This window comes from Salmo trutta, chromosome 35, assembly GCF_901001165.1.
Source record: "Salmo trutta chromosome 35, fSalTru1.1, whole genome shotgun sequence".
NCBI classification, from domain to species: domain Eukaryota; kingdom Metazoa; phylum Chordata; class Actinopteri; order Salmoniformes; family Salmonidae; genus Salmo; species Salmo trutta.
The window spans coordinates 31,358,880-31,376,379 of NC_042991.1; the positions used below are offsets into that span (position 1 = coordinate 31,358,880).

Consider the following 17,500-nt stretch of genomic DNA (forward strand, 5'->3'; position numbering starts at 1 on the left):
CTGTCTGTCTGTCTGTCTGTCTGTCTGTCTGTCTGTCTGTCTGTCTGTCTGTCTGTCTGTCTGTCTGCCTGCCTGCCTGCCTGTCTGTCTGTCTGCCTGTCTGTCTGTCTGTCTGTCTGTCTGTCTGTCTGTCTGTCCGCCCGTCTGTCTGTCCGCCCGTCTGTCTGTCTACGTGGGGGAGTCCCTGTCTCTTTGTGAGCGGAACCATGAAGCTAGAGACAAGCAGGGACACATCCTGATCAGTACCAAATCCACATGTTATCGTGATGAGACAGGTTTCCTGTGGCTGCTGTATAGCTGTGTGATCTACCCGTAGAGCAGACAAAAATAATTTTCCCAATAATCACATTATCAGGCTTATTGCTCCTTAATGACTGGTAGAATGTCTAATTCCAACAGATGCATGGTTGTTAGTGTTTCCCAATGAAAACAGACAACACACACACACACACACACACACACACACACGTTCACACACACACACACTTTTCACAATCTGCCTTTACAATGATGGATTTTTGTATATGATCTCCCTCTTCCTTTCTACCCCTTTCTTTCTCTCCATTCAACCGCTCCCCCTTTCCTCTCCCCCTTTCCTCTCCCCCTTTCCTCTCCCCCTTTCCTCTCCCAGCTCTCTCTAAACTATCGCCCGCTCCCCCTTTCCTCTCCCCCTTTCCTCTCCCAGCTCTCTCTAAACTATCGCCCTCTCCCCCTTTCCTCTCCCCCTTTCCTCTCCCAGCTCTCTCCAGTCTCTCTAAACTACTGCCCTCTCCCCCTTTCCTCTCCCAGCTCTCTCCAGTCTCTCTAAACTATCGCCCTCTCCCCCTTTCCTCTCCCAGCTCTCTCCAGTCTCTCTAAACTATCGCCCTCTCCCCCTTTCCTCTCCCAGCTCTCTCCAGTATCTCTAAACTATCGCCCTCTCCCCCTTTCCTCTCCCAGCTCTCTCCAGTCTCTCTAAACTATCGCCCTCTCCCCCTTTCCTCTCCCCCTTTCTCTCCCAGCTCTCTCTAAACTATCGCCCTCTCCCCCTTTCCTCTCCCAGCTCTCTCCAGTCTCTCTAAACTATCGCCCTCTCCCCCTTTCCTCTCCCAGCTCTCTCCAGTATCTCTAAACTATCGCCCTCTCCCCCTTTCCTCTCCCAGCTCTCTCCAGTCTCTCTAAACTATCGCCCTCTCCCCCTTTCCTCTCCCCCTTTCTCTCCCAGCTCTCTCTAAACTATCGCCCTCTCCCCCTTTCCTCTCCAGCTCTCTCCAGTCTCTCTAAACTATCGCCCTCTCCCCCTTTCCTCTCCCAGCTCTCTCCAGTATCTCTAAACTATCGCCCTCTCCCCCTTTCCTCTCCCAGCTCTCTCCAGTCTCTCTAAACTATCGCCCTCTCCCCCTTTCCTCTCCCCCTTTCTCTCCCAGCTCTCTCTAAACTATCGCCCTCTCCCCCTTTCCTCTCCTAGCTCTCTCCAGTCTCTCTAAACTATCGCCCTCTCCCCCTTTCCTCTCCCAGCTCTCTCCAGTATCTCTAAACTATCGCCCTCTCCCCCTTTCCTCTCCCAGCTCTCTCCAGTCTCTCTAAACTATCGTCCTCTCCCCCTTTCCTCTCCCAGCTCTCTCCAGTCTCTCTAAACTATCGTCCTCTCCCCCTTTCCTCTCCCAGCTCTCTCCAGTCTCTCTAAACTATCGCCCTCTCCCCCTTCCTCTCCCAGCTCTCTCCAGTCTCTCTAAACTACTGCCCTCTCCCCCTTTCCTCTCCCAGCTCTCTCCAGTCTCTCTAAACTATCGCCCTCTCCCCCTTTCCTCTCCCAGCTCTCTCCAGTCTCTCTAAACTATCGCCCTCTCCCCCTTTCCTCTCCCAGCTCTCTCCAGTCTCTCTAAACTATCGCCCTCTCCCCCTTTCCTCTCCCAGCTCTCTCCAGTCTCTCTAAACTATCGTCCTCTCCCCCTTTCCTCTCCCAGCTCTCTCCAGTCTCTCTAAACTATCGTCCTCTCCCCCTTTCCTCTCCCAGCCCTCTCCAGTCTCTCTAAACAATCGCCTTCTCCCCCTTTCCTCTCCCAACTCTCTCCAGTCTCTCTAAACTACTGCCCTCTCCCCCTTTCCTCTCCCAGCTCTCTCCAGTCTCTCTAAACTATCGCCCTCTCCCCCTTTCCTCTCCCAGCTCTCTCCAGTCTCTCTAAACTATCGTCCTCTCCCCCTTTCCTCTCCCAGCTCTCTCCAGTCTCTCTAAACTACTGCCCTCTCCCCCTTTCCTCTCCCAGCTCTCTCCAGTCTCTCTAAACTATCGCCCTCTCCCCCTTTCCTCTCCCAGCTCTCTCCAGTCTCTCTAAACTATCGCCCTCTCCCCCTTTCATCTCCCAGCTCTCTCCAGTCTCTCTAAACTATCGCCCTCTCCCCCTTTCCTCTCCCAGCTCTCTCCAGTCTCTCTAAACTATCGCCCTCTCCCCCTTTCCTCTCCCAGCTCTCTCCAGTCTCTCTAAACTATCGCCCTCTCCCCCCTTTCCTCTCCCAGCTCTCTCCAGTCTCTCTAAACTATCGCCCTCTCCCCCTTCCCTCTCCCAGCTCTCTCCAGTCTCTCTAAACTATCGCCCTCTCCCCCTTTCCTCTCCCAGCTCTCTCCAGTCTCTCTAAACTATCGCCCTAAACTATCGCCCTCTCCCCCTTCCTCTCCCAGCTCTCTCCAGTATCTCTAAACTATCGCCCTCTCCCCCTTTTCCTCTCCAGCTCTCTCCAGTCTCTCTAAACTATCGCCCTCTCCCCCTTCCTCTCCCAGCTCTCTCCAGTCTCTCTAAACTATCGCCCCTCCCCCCCTTCATCTCCCAGCTCTCTCCAGTCTCTCTAAACTATCGCCCTCTCCCCCTTTCCTCTCCCAGGCTCTCTCCAGTCTCTCTAAACATATCGCCCTCTCCCCCCTTTCCTCTCCCAGCTCCTCCAGTCTCTCTAAACTATTGTCCTCTCCCCCTCTGCCTCTCCCAGCTTCTCCAGTCTCCTCTAAACTATCGCCCTCTCCCCCTTCCCTCTCCCAGCTCTCTCCAGTCTCTCTAAACTATCGCCCCTCTCCCCCTTTCCTCTCCCAGCTCTCTCCAGTCTCTCTAAACTATCGCCCCCTCTCCCCCTTTCATCTCCCAGCTCTCTCCAGTCTCTCTAAACTATCGCCCTCTCCCCCTTTCCTCTCCCAGCTCTCTCCAGTCTCTCTAAACTATCGCCCTCTCCCCCTTTCCTCTCCCAGCTCTCTCCAGTATCTGTAAACTATCGCCCTCTCCCCCTTTCCTCTCCCAGCTCTCTCCAGTATCTCTAAACTATCGCCCTCTCCCCCTTTCATCTCCCAGCTCTCTCCAGTCTCTCTAAACTATCGTCCTCTCCCCCTTTTTTCTCATTCTCTTTCGCTGTCATTACATTGATTTTCAACGCCCCTTTTCTCTAAATCTTCTCTCTCTTTATTCTCTGTTCCTCTCCCACCTCTTTCTGTATTCTCTCGTCCTCTCCTCCTCTCTCTGTGTTCTCTTCTCCTCTCCTCCTCTCCTCCCCTCCCACCTCTCTCTCTATTCTCTCTTCCTCTCCCTCTCTCCCACATTTCTCTCCTCCCCTTCCCCTCTCCCACCGCTCTCTATTGTCTCCTCCCCCTCTCCCACCTCTCTCTCCTCCTCTCCGCTTCTCCCACTGTCTATTCCCCCCCCCTCTCTTGTGTGTGATTCTTTTACATTCCTGGAACATTCCAGTAGGATTAGCCTCTAGCATTCTCAGGGGTCCTGAGGGGCCACCAATAGCCCCCCCACTGTGCCGTTGTCAATGTGGGGGGGGGGGGGGGGGTGATACCCTCTGTCAACGCTGGTGGAGGGCCACACCCCTAGTATCTTGTTCTGTTCCCACTTAGGTAGTTGAAGGAAGCAGGCTAGGTATCATACATCTCTCACACATGCCTGCATGAAGCAGGCTAGGTATCATACATCTCTCACACATGCCTGCATGGAGTTGAGCACGTACTCCTGATCTATACATTATGTATAGCCCCCCTACAGCTTCACACAGTACTTGCTGGATTAATGTTTAACCCACAACCTAATGACAACCTCCACACAACCCTTCCACCCCTAATGACCACCACAGACATAGGGGGTCCCCCTTATTGTCTTCCCCTCCCACTGTCTATCCCCAACTACCAACTGATCAGGCCCAATGGGACAGCTTCACGCCTGAACCAACCCACATACATGGTCATTGATCCCTGATTTCCCCCCCACTGTTTCATGTCCAGTGGTATCTCCCTCATTGATCAGGTTTCATCGTTAGGTTTGATGGATGCATTGGATGCATTGCATGTACCTTCTATCTCCCATAGGGACTAATGGTTAAAAGACATCTTGGTCTTGGTATCATCCACTATCTTCAATTGGGACAGAGAGACAGAGACACAAAGAGGCACACATACACAGAGAAGAGAAAGAGAGAGAGGGAGAAAATGAGTTGTTCTTCAGTCTCTGAACCATCCACTATGCATCAGAGACTAGGGTCTTTCAGACAGGGGCTTGCTTTCACTGATAGTTCTAGGTTATTTACAGATGTAGGATCTTAATTTGATCAATCTTTTGTTGATGAGAATTCTCCTGGAGGAAAATGCAAAGTTGTAGTATAGTCAAGGTTTAAAAAGGCTTCTAAAGTTTGGTAATTTCCATTTAAAAATGTCAAACTTGATATGCCCTGACGTAAAATCTATCAACCCCTACAAACAATATCCACTAATTATAATCCACGTAATAATTCACATTTCTTGTTACTGCAGGATTACTTTCCTGCTGTAGTAAACTGTCTTAAATTAAGATGATTCAGCAGTAAGCATAGGACACACACTCATGCATGCATGCATAGGGAGGAGGGAGAGGGAAGGAGATGCACCCCTTCTCTCCATTCGTCGTCCCCTTCTCTCCATGCTCCTCCAATCCCCTTGTCCTCCCTTTCTTCTCTTTTTATGGGTTAACAGTGAGCTAGTGAGAGGTAATCCTCTGCTTTTGCCTCTTTTTCCTGTTTGCTGCTCCCTCTCTGAGGAGCCTTTGTGTGGAGAGAGAGAGCGAGAGAGAGAGAGAGAGAGAGAGAGAGTGTGTTATAGGCCAAACCAGTAGCACAGGCAGGCCTACTGCATGTGGAAACATTCACATCACCACCTATGACAAGAGCTTGGCAGGGGGAGCTAGAGGGAGGGAGGGAGGGAGGGGGGGCACGGGAAATGGGGGGCAGAGGTAGTGATGGGAGAGCAGGCAGAGAGAGAGAGAGAGAGAGAGAGAAAGAGAGAGAGAGAGAGATCGTAAAGGCTGTTCAAGACAAACATTGCATTCACCCGCTGTATGGTGGCAGGGTGAAATACTTTTCGTGGTAGCAGGGTGGACATAACCACTTGTGCATTGGGGAAAGTGGAAGAAACTTTTTCAATCACTCCCTTGAGTGCTGTGGCCTCCATTTTCCTGCTGGTGTGAAAGTGGTTATCTTAAACCCTGCTACCACTAATAGAGTTTCACCCTGCTACCATACAGCGGCCCCACCATATCAAGCACTTTGCAAGACAGTACCTCAAAACCTAATGTCTACCTGGCACACCACTCGATTCAACGAAGGACCGTCTCCAGATCCTGATTGGCTAGCTCCGACTGGTCATTCGATTGGGGGTGGAAACCAGACTACAGGCTTGCCGACAACCCAATGAGGGTGCAGAACGCCTTCCAGAACCAGGAAGAGAACTGAGGACCCCGATCGGAGACCATGTTGACCGGAAGTCCATGGATCCGGAAGATGTGCTGCACCATAACCTGAGCCTCCTCCTTGGCTGAGGGTAACTTGGGAAGGGGAATAAAATGGGCGGCTTTAGAAAACCTATCCACCACCGTCAGGATAATAGTGTTGCCGTCTTACGGGGGACGCCCAGTAACAAAGTCCAATGATATATTGGACCAGGGGTAATGAGGAACAGGGAGTGGTTGGAGAAGGCCAGCTGGAAGTTGCTGCGGGGCCTTATTTTGTGCACACACCGTGCACGCAGCGACAAATGCGGAAACATCCGGCACCATGGAAGGCCACCAAAAGCGCCGTCAGACGAAAGCCAGGGACCGACGGGAGCCTGGATGACAGGTCAATCTGGAGGAAATGTGCCCATTCCAGGACCAGGGAATGGGCAGAGTCCAGGACAAACATCCGGTTAGCCAGAACCCCTCTGCTGCGTCTTACGGACCAGGCGCTCTATACCCCAGATGACTGCAGCCGCTAGACAGGAAATAGGGAAGATGGTCTCGGGGTCAGACGGAGTAGCAGCTGGGCAATACAACAAAGTGCATCCGGCTTCACGTTCTTGGACCCCGGGCGGTAGGAGAGAGTGAAATTGAACCGGGTGAATAACAGGGCCCAACGTGCCTGCCACCTTTCTGTACTGCCAACAGACTGAGGCAAACGGCGGACTGTTGCTCCCACACCGCCATAGCCCAGGCGAGTGCCCTCCTGGACATCAGCGTTATGATGTACGCTATCCTCGATCGCTCCGAGGGGAATGAAGAAGGCTGCAGCTCGAAGACGAGGGAGCACTGGGAGAGAAAGGCCCGGCATGTTCCATAATCTCCAGCGTAACACTGCGGAGGAGGTAAGCAGGGTTCTCGGGACACTGGGGTAGGCTGGGAAGAAGCCCCGCTGGTGGCGGGGTTGCTGAGAGTCTGGGGAATTACTGGTGTAGCTTGCTGCCTAGTAGGGAATCCGCAGACTTTATCCAGCAATGTATCGAACGCCTGGTCATGGCGTTCCGCCAGTGTATGGAGTCCCTCCATAAGGCATTGCAGCAACTCCTTGTGTCTTCCAATGGTGGCTCCTTGCTGGGAGACAGCATTGTGGAGCTGGTCTGAGTCTGCTGGGTCAGTCATGGCCAGTTTGTACTTTCAGAACTCCCTGTGGCTCAGTTGGTAGAGCAAGGTGTTTGCAACGCCAGCATGGTGTGTGCAACGCCAGGGTTGTGGGTTCGATTCCCATGGGGGGCCAGTACAAAAAAAAATGCATGAAATGAAAATGAAATGTATGTGTTCACTACTGTAAGTTGCTCTGGATAAGAGTGTCTGCTAAATGACTAAACTGTAAACTGTATAAGACCCAGATGCAGACAGCTAGAATCCCAGATGTCTTAGAGTGTTCACAGTCAGTCCACTGACACCCATATCACAGCAAAGTCACACTCTACTTGAACAGAGCTATGCTCAATCAAGAGGTGCCAAAGGAACTGAATAATATTAAGAAATGCTATAGATGGAAGGGAAATTGTGTGGAAATCTACCAAAAAACAAATTCAATCCCTTCTGGACAAAAGATTTCCCTTTAATAGTGAGCTGTAAACCTGGCAGTAGAAAATGTAAACAGTATATTTGACCTCTCAGCTTCCCTATCAAATATTTTTTTTCAAGCAGACAACCTAAGAAAATTAACAACAATGACAAATGGTTTGATGAAGAATGCAAAAACCTAAGAAAGAAATTGAGAAACCAAATTGGAAAACTCTAAACAAACAACAACACAAAGAGTTATCTATCCAAAACGGAGATGTGTGGATAAACCACTTCTCCAATCTTTTTGGCTCTATAACAAAGAAAGAACAGCAAAACATATACATGATCAAATACAAATCTTAGATAAACTATTAAAGACTACCAGAACCCACTGGATTCTCCAATTACATTGATTGAACTACAGGACAAAATACAAACCCTCTAACCCAAAAAGGCCTGTGGAGTCAATGGTATCCTTAATGATATTATAAAATATACAGACCACACATTCCAATTGGCTATACTTAAACACTTTAACATCATCGTCAGCTCTGGAATCCTCCCCAATATTTGGAACCAAGGACTGATCACCCCAATCCACAAAAGTGGAGACAAATTGGACCCCAATAACTACAGCAACTTTGGGAAAATACTCTGCATTGTCAACAACAGCCATCTCTTACATTTCCTTTGCGAAACAATGTACTGAGCAAATGTCAAATTGACTTTACCAAATTACTGTACGATAGACCATGTATTTACGCTGCACAACCTAATTGACAAATAAACAAACCAAAACCAAGGCAAAGTGTTCTCATGCATTGTTGATTTCAAAAAAGCTTTTGACTCAATTTGGCTATACAAATTGATGGAAAGTGATGTGGGGGAAAAACACATGACATTACAAAATCCATGTACATAAAGTGTGTGGTTAAAAATGGCAAAAAAACACATTTCTTTCCACAGGGCCGTGGGGTGAGACAGGGATGCAGCTTAAGCCCCACCCTTTTCAACATTTAAATCAACGAATTGGCGTGGGCACTAGAACATTCTGCAGCACCCGGTCTCACCCTACTAGTATCTGAAGACAAATGTCTACTGTTTGCTGATGATCTGGTGCTTCTGTCCCAACCAAGGAGGGCCTACAGCAGCACCTAGATCTTCTGCACAGATTGTGTCAGACCTAGGCCCTGACAGTGAATCTAGTTAAGACAAAAATAATGGTGTTCCAAAAAATGTCCAGTTGCCAGGACCACAAATACAAATTCCATCTAGACACTGTTGCCCTAGAGCACACAAACAACTATACATACCTCGGCCTAAACATCAACACCACAGGTATCTTCCACAAAGCTGTGAAAGAGCTGAGAGACAAGGCAAGAAGGGACTTCTATGACATCAAAAGGAACATAAAATTCAACATACCAATTAGGATCTGGCTAAAAATAATTGAATCAGTTATGTAACCCATTGCCCTTTATGGTTATGAGGTCTGGGGTCCGCTCACCAACAAAGAATTCACAAAATGGGACAAACACCAAACTATGACTCTGCATGCGGAATTCTGCAAAAACATCCTCTGTGTACAACGTAAAACACAAAATAATGCATGCAGAGCAGAATTAGTCCGATACCCACTAATTATCAAAATCCACAAAATAGCCGTTAAATTCTACAACCATCTAAAAGGAAGCGATTCCCAAACCTTCCATAACAAAGCCATCACCTACAGAGAAATGAACCTGGAGAAAAGCCCCCTAAGCAAGCTGGTCATGGGGCTCTGTTCACAAACACAAACAGACCCCACAGAGCCCCAGGACAGCAACACAATTAGACCCAACCAAATCATGAAAAAAAAGATAATTACTTGACACATTGGAAAGAATTTACAAAAAAAACTGAGCAAACTAGAATGGCCCGGAGAGTACACAGTCACAGAATACCTGACCATTGTGACTGACCCAAAACAAAGGAAATATTTGACTATGTACAGAACAGACCTGGCTCTCAAGAGAAGACAGGCTATGTGCACACTGCCCACAAAATGAGGTGGAAACTGAGCTGCACTTCCTAACTTCCTACCAAATGTATGACCATATTAGAGACACATATTTCCCTCGGATTTCACAGACCCACAAAGAATTCGAAAACAAATCCAATTTTGATAAACTCCCATATCTATTGGGTGAAATACCACAGGGTGCAAGAAAAGGGCAACCAGTGAAGAACAATTACCATTGTAATTACAACCTATATTTGTGTTTATTTTCCCTTTTGTACTTTAACTATTTGCACATTATTACTACACTGTATATAGACATAATATGACATTTGAAATGTCTTTATTCTTTTGGAAGTTTTGTGAGTGTAATGTTTACTGTTCAATTTTGATTGTTTATTTCACTTTAGTTCATTATATATTTGACTTGCTTTGGCAATGTAAACATATGTTTCCCATGCCAATAAAGCCCTTTGAATTGAGGGGGGGTGGGGAGAAAGAGACCCCAAAGTCATAAGTATTTCCTTACCTCAGCCAAAATAAAGTGAGAGCGGAGCCAAACTCTCTCAGCTGTTTCCTCATTTTCTCCTGCCAACAAGAGTCATTCTCACCTCCCTTCCACTCCCTCTCTCCTTCTCTTCCACTCCCTCTCTCCTTCTCTCTCCCTCCCCTTTCTGTTCCCCCTTGTAATCATTCTCTGTCTTTTGTTCAGTCTTCATACCTACCTAGTCTTTATCTTTCCATCTCCCTCCATCGCTCCGTCCCTCTAAACCTCTTTCCCTCCCTCTGGGTTTAAATCTTTATCCCTCTCTCCCTCTCTCTCGGCTCATGTTGCCTCTCTCCCTCTCTCTCTCCATCTCTCCCTATCTCCCTCTCTCTCCCTCTCTCAGCTCATGTTGCCTCTCTCCCTATCTCCCCCCTCTCTCTCCATCTTTCCCTATCTCCCTCTCTTTCCCTCTCTCTCCTTCTCTCTCTCTCCCTCTCTCTCCCTCTCTCTCAGCTCATGTTGCCTCTCTCCCTATCTCCCCCCTCTCTCTCCATCTTTCCCTATCTCCCTCTCTTTCCCTCTCTCTCCTTCTCTCTCTCTCCCTCTCTCTCAGCTCATGTTGCCTCTCTCCCTTTCACCCTCTCTCTCTCTCCCTCTCAATTCAAGGGGCTTTATTGGCATGGGAAAGTGAAATGAATAATACAATTGAAATAAACAATAGAAAGTGGCAGTAAATATTACACTCACACAAGTTCCACAAGAATAACGACATGTCAAATGTTATATTATGTCTATATACAGTGTTGTAACGATGTGCAAATAGATAAAGTACAAAAGGGAAAATAAATCAACATAAATATGGGTTGTATTTATAATGGTTTTGTTCTTCACTGGTTACCCGTTTCTTGTCACAACTGGTCACACATCTTGCTGCTGTGATGGCACACTGTGGTATTTACTCTCTGTTTAGGGCCAAATATCATTCTAGTTTGTTCTGGGTTTTTTGTTAATTCTTTCCAATGTGTCATATAGTTATCTTTTAGTTTTCTCATGATTTGGGTCTAATTGTGTTGCTGTCCTGGGGCTCTGTGGGGTCTGTTTTTGTCAGTGAACAGAGCCCCAGGAACAGCTGGCTTAGCCTCTCCTCCCTCTCTCTCCCTCTTTCTCAGCTCATGTTGCAGTCCTTTTATATGACTCTGTTCCTCACACATCAATCTGATTGCCTTCTGTCAAATTGAGCTGCTATATGGGGTCTCCGGGCCCACACACACACACACACACACACACACACACACACACACACACACACACACACACACACACACACACACACACACACACACACACACACACACACACACACACACACACACACACACATCCTCACTTCCCTTACTACCCCGCTGATCAGTCTAGCTTGTCTACCCCCCCACCTCCCCACACACAGCCTTTCTTTACATCTAAACATCTGTCCTTCCCATTAGACTCACCACCCTTCCCCCAGCCATCACCACCCTCCCCCAGCCATCACCACCCTCCCACCAGCCACCACCACCCTCCCCCAACACCCTCCACCCTCCCCCAACCATCACCCCAACCATCACCACCCTCCCCCCACCACCCACCACCTTCCCCCCAACCATCACCCCCCCATCATCACCACCCTCCCACCAACCATCACCACCCCCCCAACCATCACCACCCTCCCACCAACCACCACCACCTTCCCCCCAACCATCACCAACTGCCCCCAACCATCACCACCCTCCCCCAGCCATCACCACCCTCCCCCCAACTATCACCAACCTCCCCCCAACCATCACCACCCTCCCTCCAACCATCACCACCCTCCCCCAACCACCACCAACTGCCCCCAACCATCACCACCTCCCCCCAACCATCACCATCACCACCCTCCCCCCAACCATCACCACCCTTCCCCCAACACCCAACACCCACCACCCTCCCTCCAACCACCACCACCCTCCCCCCAACCATCACCAACCTCCCCCCAACCACCACCACCAAACTCCCCTCCCAATGGCAAGAATACTGGGATTCTAGGAAGAATGGGAATTATATCTGAGAGAATGACGTCGTTCCCTCAAAGCCCCTTGATTATGTGACCCAGCTGGCTGAGAGATGTCTGGAGTCATGGTATTCTGGGGAATACCAACGTTTTGGAAGTTCTCAACATGGGATGGTTAAATTCCTATAAGGAACTGTTACAGTGATCTGTGTGAAGACTAAGAACACCAGAAAGACATGCCTTGGACTCAGCCACTTGGGTCATTTGGATGGAATGTTGAGTCCGGAAACACACAATGGATGTTATAGAAAATGGACATGAAATGTGGACTGTGTCCCAAATGGCACCCTATTCCCTATATACTGCAGTACTTTTGACCAGGGCTTAAAGGTGTAGTGCACTATGTAGGGAATAGGGTGCCATTTGGGATGCATGGTGTTTTATGGTTGGCTCAGTTAGTTCCCAGTATCCTCCAATGTGGGCGTCTGCAGATGAAAAGGGATGGGAATGTGGATGATAACTATGATACTGGTGATGATTGATGATGGCGAGGAGGATGAAGAATGCTAGCAGTCGCTAATTGGGGTGGGATGAGTTAGAGATAGGGAAGGTAGCCCCGCTACACACACACACATAGAGGTAGGAAGGACTGTAGAAAGATGAACCATCAGCAGTCAGTGAGGCATGAACAGAGACCAGCAGAAGCCAATATTCTGTGTACCAGCGTGTGGCATTGATGGAAGAGGAGGGAGGTTGTTTGTGGTCTAGAACGACAGACAAACACCCAGAGTGCCACTGGAATGAAGGATGCCCAAACATTGGTGACGAACTGGGGATAGATGGACCATCTATCATCCATCGCTTATACATACCAAGCGATCACCAGATGCACTAGAAATCTCTAGAAATAAGCTATTGAAAATAACCTTATATCATAATAATGTAATAAAGCATCATAACCCCAACCTTATATCAGGGTAGTGTCATAACGTATCATAACCCCAACCTTATATCAGGGTAGTGTCATAACGTATCATAACGCCAACGTTATATCAGGGTAGTGTCATAACGTATCATAAACCCAACCTTGTATCAGGGTAGTGTCATAACGTATCATAACCCCAACCTTATATCAGGGTAGTGTCATAACGTATCATAACCCCAACCTTGTATCAGGGTAGTGTCATAACGTATCATAACCCCAACCTTATATCAGGGTAGTGTCATAACGTATCATAACCCCAACCTTATATCAGGGTAGTGTCATAACGTATCATAACCCCAACCTTATATCAGGGTAGTGTCATAACGTATCATAACGCCAACCTTATATCAGGGTAGTGTCATAACGTATCATAACCCCAACCTTATATCAGGGTAGTGTCATAACGTATCATAACCCCAACCTTATATCAGTGTAGTGTCATAACGTATCATAACCCCAACCTTATATCAGGGTAGTGTCATAACGTATCATAACCCCAACCTTATATCAGGGTAGTGTCATAACGTATCATAACCCCAACCTTGTATCAGGGTAGTGTCATAACGTATCATAACCCCAACCTTATATCAGGGTAGTGTCATAACGTATCATAACCCCAACCTTATATCAGGGTAGCATCATAACGTATCATAACCCCAACCTAATATCAGTGTAGTGTCATAACGTATCATAACCCCAACCTTATATCAGGGTAGTGTCATAACGTATCATAACCCCAACCTTATATCAGTGTAGTGTCATAACGTATCATAACCCCAACCTTATATCAGTGTAGTGTCATAACGTATCATAACCCCAACCTTATATCAGGGTAGTGTCATAACGTATCATAACCCCAACCTTATATCAGGGTAGTGTCATAACGTATCATGACCCCACCCCCCTTCCCTGACACACACACAGCCAACCCCCGGCGGTGCCCCATGGCCCTTTGACCCTGTGAACTCTGGGTGTTCAGTGGTAAGGTGGAACTAAACGGGTGGCTCCGGCGGCTTCATGAGATTGAGGCCCTCGCCGTGTCATTCGTGTAGAATGCGTATCAGGGGATTGAGGAACTCTGCTGCCAAGGGGAGAGAAGAAGAAAAGGCACAGACGGCACACAGACGGCACCCTGACGGCACACAGGCGGCACACAGACGGCACACAGACGGCACACAGACGGCACACAGACGGCACACAGACTGCACACAGACGGCACACTGACGGCACACAGACGGCACCCTGACGGCACCCTGACGGCACACAGACGGCACCCTGACGGCACACAGGCGACACACAGACGGCACCCTGACGGCACCCTGACGGCACACAGGCGGCACACAGACGGCACACAGACTGCACACAGACGGCACACAGGCGGCACACAGACGGCACACAGACGGCACCCTGACGGCACACAGACGGCACACAGACGGCACACAGACGACACCCTGACGGCACCCTGGCGGCACACAGACGGCACACAGACTGCACACAGACGGCACACTGCACACATTGTTGAAACGGAAGACAGGTCACTAACACAAGACACCAGTGTGTGTGGGTGGGTGATGGGTTTGGGTGTGTGTGTCCTGGTCATGTGCCCCCCCCCCCTCCCCCAGAAAGTAAACATAATTAGCCCAAGCAAGTGACCCCTCATTACTCAATGGGCCACAATCTCTCAGGTGGAGGGTCAGGGTACTGTGTACATGTGTTGCTGCCTGCATTGCCTACATGTGGGATTGTGTGTGTGTGTGTGTGTGTTTATGCATGTTTGCCTGAGTGAGTGTGTCTCATTTGTCATGTGTGCTTTGTTCTCGCTCCTCGCTCTGTGTGTATGTGTGTGTGTGTGTGTGTGTGTGTGTGTGTGTGTGTGTGTGTGTGTGTGTGTGTGTGTGTGTGTGTGTGTGTGTGTGTGTGTGTGTGTGTGTTGACCTGTTGGGTCTGATCTAAGTGCTGAACGTTGGGGTTAGACACACAGACAGACGGAAGGTCAGGTGGACAGGAGGTCAGTCTGGTTCTACCACCTTTAAGGACAGAGAGGTCACTCCATAGATTTTTCTCTCCTAGTTCCAACATCCTTTTGCATCGATGCAAAACGCTTGATCGTGACGATGTCGCATGCTAATCTTTGCTTCTTGAAGGTGCTTGAAAACGTGACGAATGACATGCAAACCATTTTGGGAATGTATCAACAGTGGACTATAGAAAAAAATACAGAACGATTGTTTTTGAGTTGACCATTACTTTAAGTCAGACTCTTGCATAAATCAAACATTGATGTCAATGGAAGATTTCTGCGAAATCTTGAGTTAATGTGTACAGATGTCAGATTAGGATTTGGGTCAATACCTGATTTGGTGTCATCCATCCAAGAAACAATCAATGCTCTAACCGTTAGCACCAGTCTCAACGTCAACAATGAAGAAGCAACTCCGGGATGCTGGCCTTCTAGGCAGAGCTGCAGTCGTATCTCAGACTGGCCAATAAAAATAAAAGATTAAGATGGGCAAAAGAACAGAAACTGGACAGAGGAACTCTGCCTAGAAGGCCAGCGTCCTGGAGTCGTCTCTTCGCTGTTGACGTTAGGACTGGTGTTTTGTGGGTACTATTTAATGAAACTGCCAGTCTGTTTCTCAAACTGGACACTCTAATGTACTTGGCCTCTTGCTCAGTTGTGCACCGGGGCCTCCGACTCCTCTTTCTATTCTGGTTAGAGACAGTTTGGGCTGTTCTGTGAAGGGGAGTATTACAAAGCGTTGTAAAAGATCTTCAGTTTCTTTGCAATTTCTTGCATGGAATAGCCTTCATTTCTCAGAACAAGAATAGACTGACGAGTTTCAGAAGAAAGTTATTTGTTTCTGGCCATTTTGAGCCTGTAATCGAACCCACAAATGCTGATGCTCCAGATACTCTGCTAGTCTAAAGAAGGCCAGTTGTATTGCTTCTTTAATCAGGACAACAGTTTTCAGCTGTGCTAACATAATTTCAAAAGGGTTTTCTAATAATCAATTATCCTTTTAAAATGATAAACTTGGATTAGCTAACACAAAGTGCCATTGGAACACAGGAGTGATGGTTGCTGATATTGGGCCTCTGTACGCTTATGTAGATATTCCATAAAAAATCTGCCGTTTCCAGCTACAATAGTCATTTACAACATGTCACGGCTGTCGTAGGGTTTAGACCAAGACGCAGCGGGAAAATGTATACTCATCTTCTTTTATTAAAGGACAAAGAAGGAAAAACCAAAACATACAAAAAAACCACAACAACAAAGAACAGGCCGGTAAGGCACAAAGCTATACACAGCAACAATCTCCCACAAAATCCCATGACAAAACACATACCTATTTATAGGACCTTCAATCAGAGGCAACGATAGACAGCTGCCTCCAACTGAAGGCCCCAACACCAATTAACTAAACATAGAATTACAAACGACTAGACTGAACATAGAACTAAACTAACATAGAACAATAACCAAAACCCTGGACTAATAAATCAAATACCCCTCTACATAAACAACCACCCCGAATCCATATAAACCAAATACCCCCTCTACATGAACACATACACAAACACACCCTGAACCACATAAAACAAATACCCCCTGCCACGTCCTGACCAAACTATAAGAACAAATAACCCCTTTACTGGTCAGGATGTGACAAAACATTAACAATGTCTACATTGTATCTCTGATCAATTTGATGTTATTTTAATGGACAAAAAAACAAGGACATTTCTAAGTCACCGCAAACTTTTGAACGGTAGTGTATTTAAAAAAATAAATAAATTGTAAGCCACATCTTGTCTAGCCACAACAACACACCTGTTTGTGTATGTGCGTCTGGCATGTGTGTGTATATTCTTCTGTGTAGCTGATTCCCACTAAACACACTGCTGGTATACTGTAACAGCCTATCAACTATTTAGACTCACAAAGCTATTCATACCGAGACAGGTTCTGGCAGGGAGCTCCTAGACTCTCACTGCTTTATGATGTTGTCAATTCTACAAACGATTATATAATCATATTCCATTAGTAATTAAAATAGTGGTTTGTTGTTGGCTCAGGGGGTATATTAGGAGGCATTGTGTGTATGTGTGCGTTCACACGTGTGTATGATATTGTGTATTACAAAGAGAAAATTGAACCAGTATGTGTGTATGGCTAGTTTGTAAACTGTCAGGAGAGGAGGCAAATGTTGAGTGTTGGCTCAAAGCCAGGTTGTTACCATGAATACTGCAGAAACACTAACTACTGCCTCTCCTTTTCCTTGACTCCTTTTCCTTCTCTCTAATCTCGTCATCGTGTGTCCCTCTCTCTCTCTCTCCTCTGTTTAGATGTGTTACATCTGGAGCCTCAAGGAGGAAGAGAGGATGACAAGAGAGAGAAGGAAGAGGATAAGAGCCATGGATGAACCAGAAAAACAGGGAATTTTGTCAGAGATGGATAAGCAAGTGCTGAAATAGTCCAGGAGGAGGAAGAGGAGAGAGAGAGAAACAGAGAGAGAGAAACAGAGCCCTCCTTGTATCCCATTGTCCCAACTCTTGCTCTCACTGCCGCTCATCCTTCCTTCCTTCCTTCCTTCCTTCCTTCCTTCCTTCCTTCCTTCCAGGATTAGGCCCTATTCCCACTACGAGATAGGAAGGAGAAGAGTAGAGTAGCAAAAGATTCACATGACATCCTTACCTTACCTTTCGTTGTGGCTGGCAACGCCAC

General features: G+C 47.6%; 1 long non-coding RNA gene across 1 annotated transcript in view; it reads left to right on the forward strand.

The window, feature by feature from the left end:
* The first annotated feature begins 5,300 nt into the window (after positions 1-5,300).
* The window catches only part of LOC115175069 (uncharacterized), a 12,658-nt gene continuing 458 nt past the window's right edge, over positions 5,301-17,500 (forward strand). Inside the window, exons 1-2 of the long non-coding RNA XR_003871903.1 lie at positions 5,301-6,604; positions 17,122-17,500. The exon at positions 17,122-17,500 is cut by the window's right edge and continues 458 nt beyond it. This is a non-coding gene — a long non-coding RNA (uncharacterized LOC115175069). The remainder of the gene's footprint in view (positions 6,605-17,121) is intronic.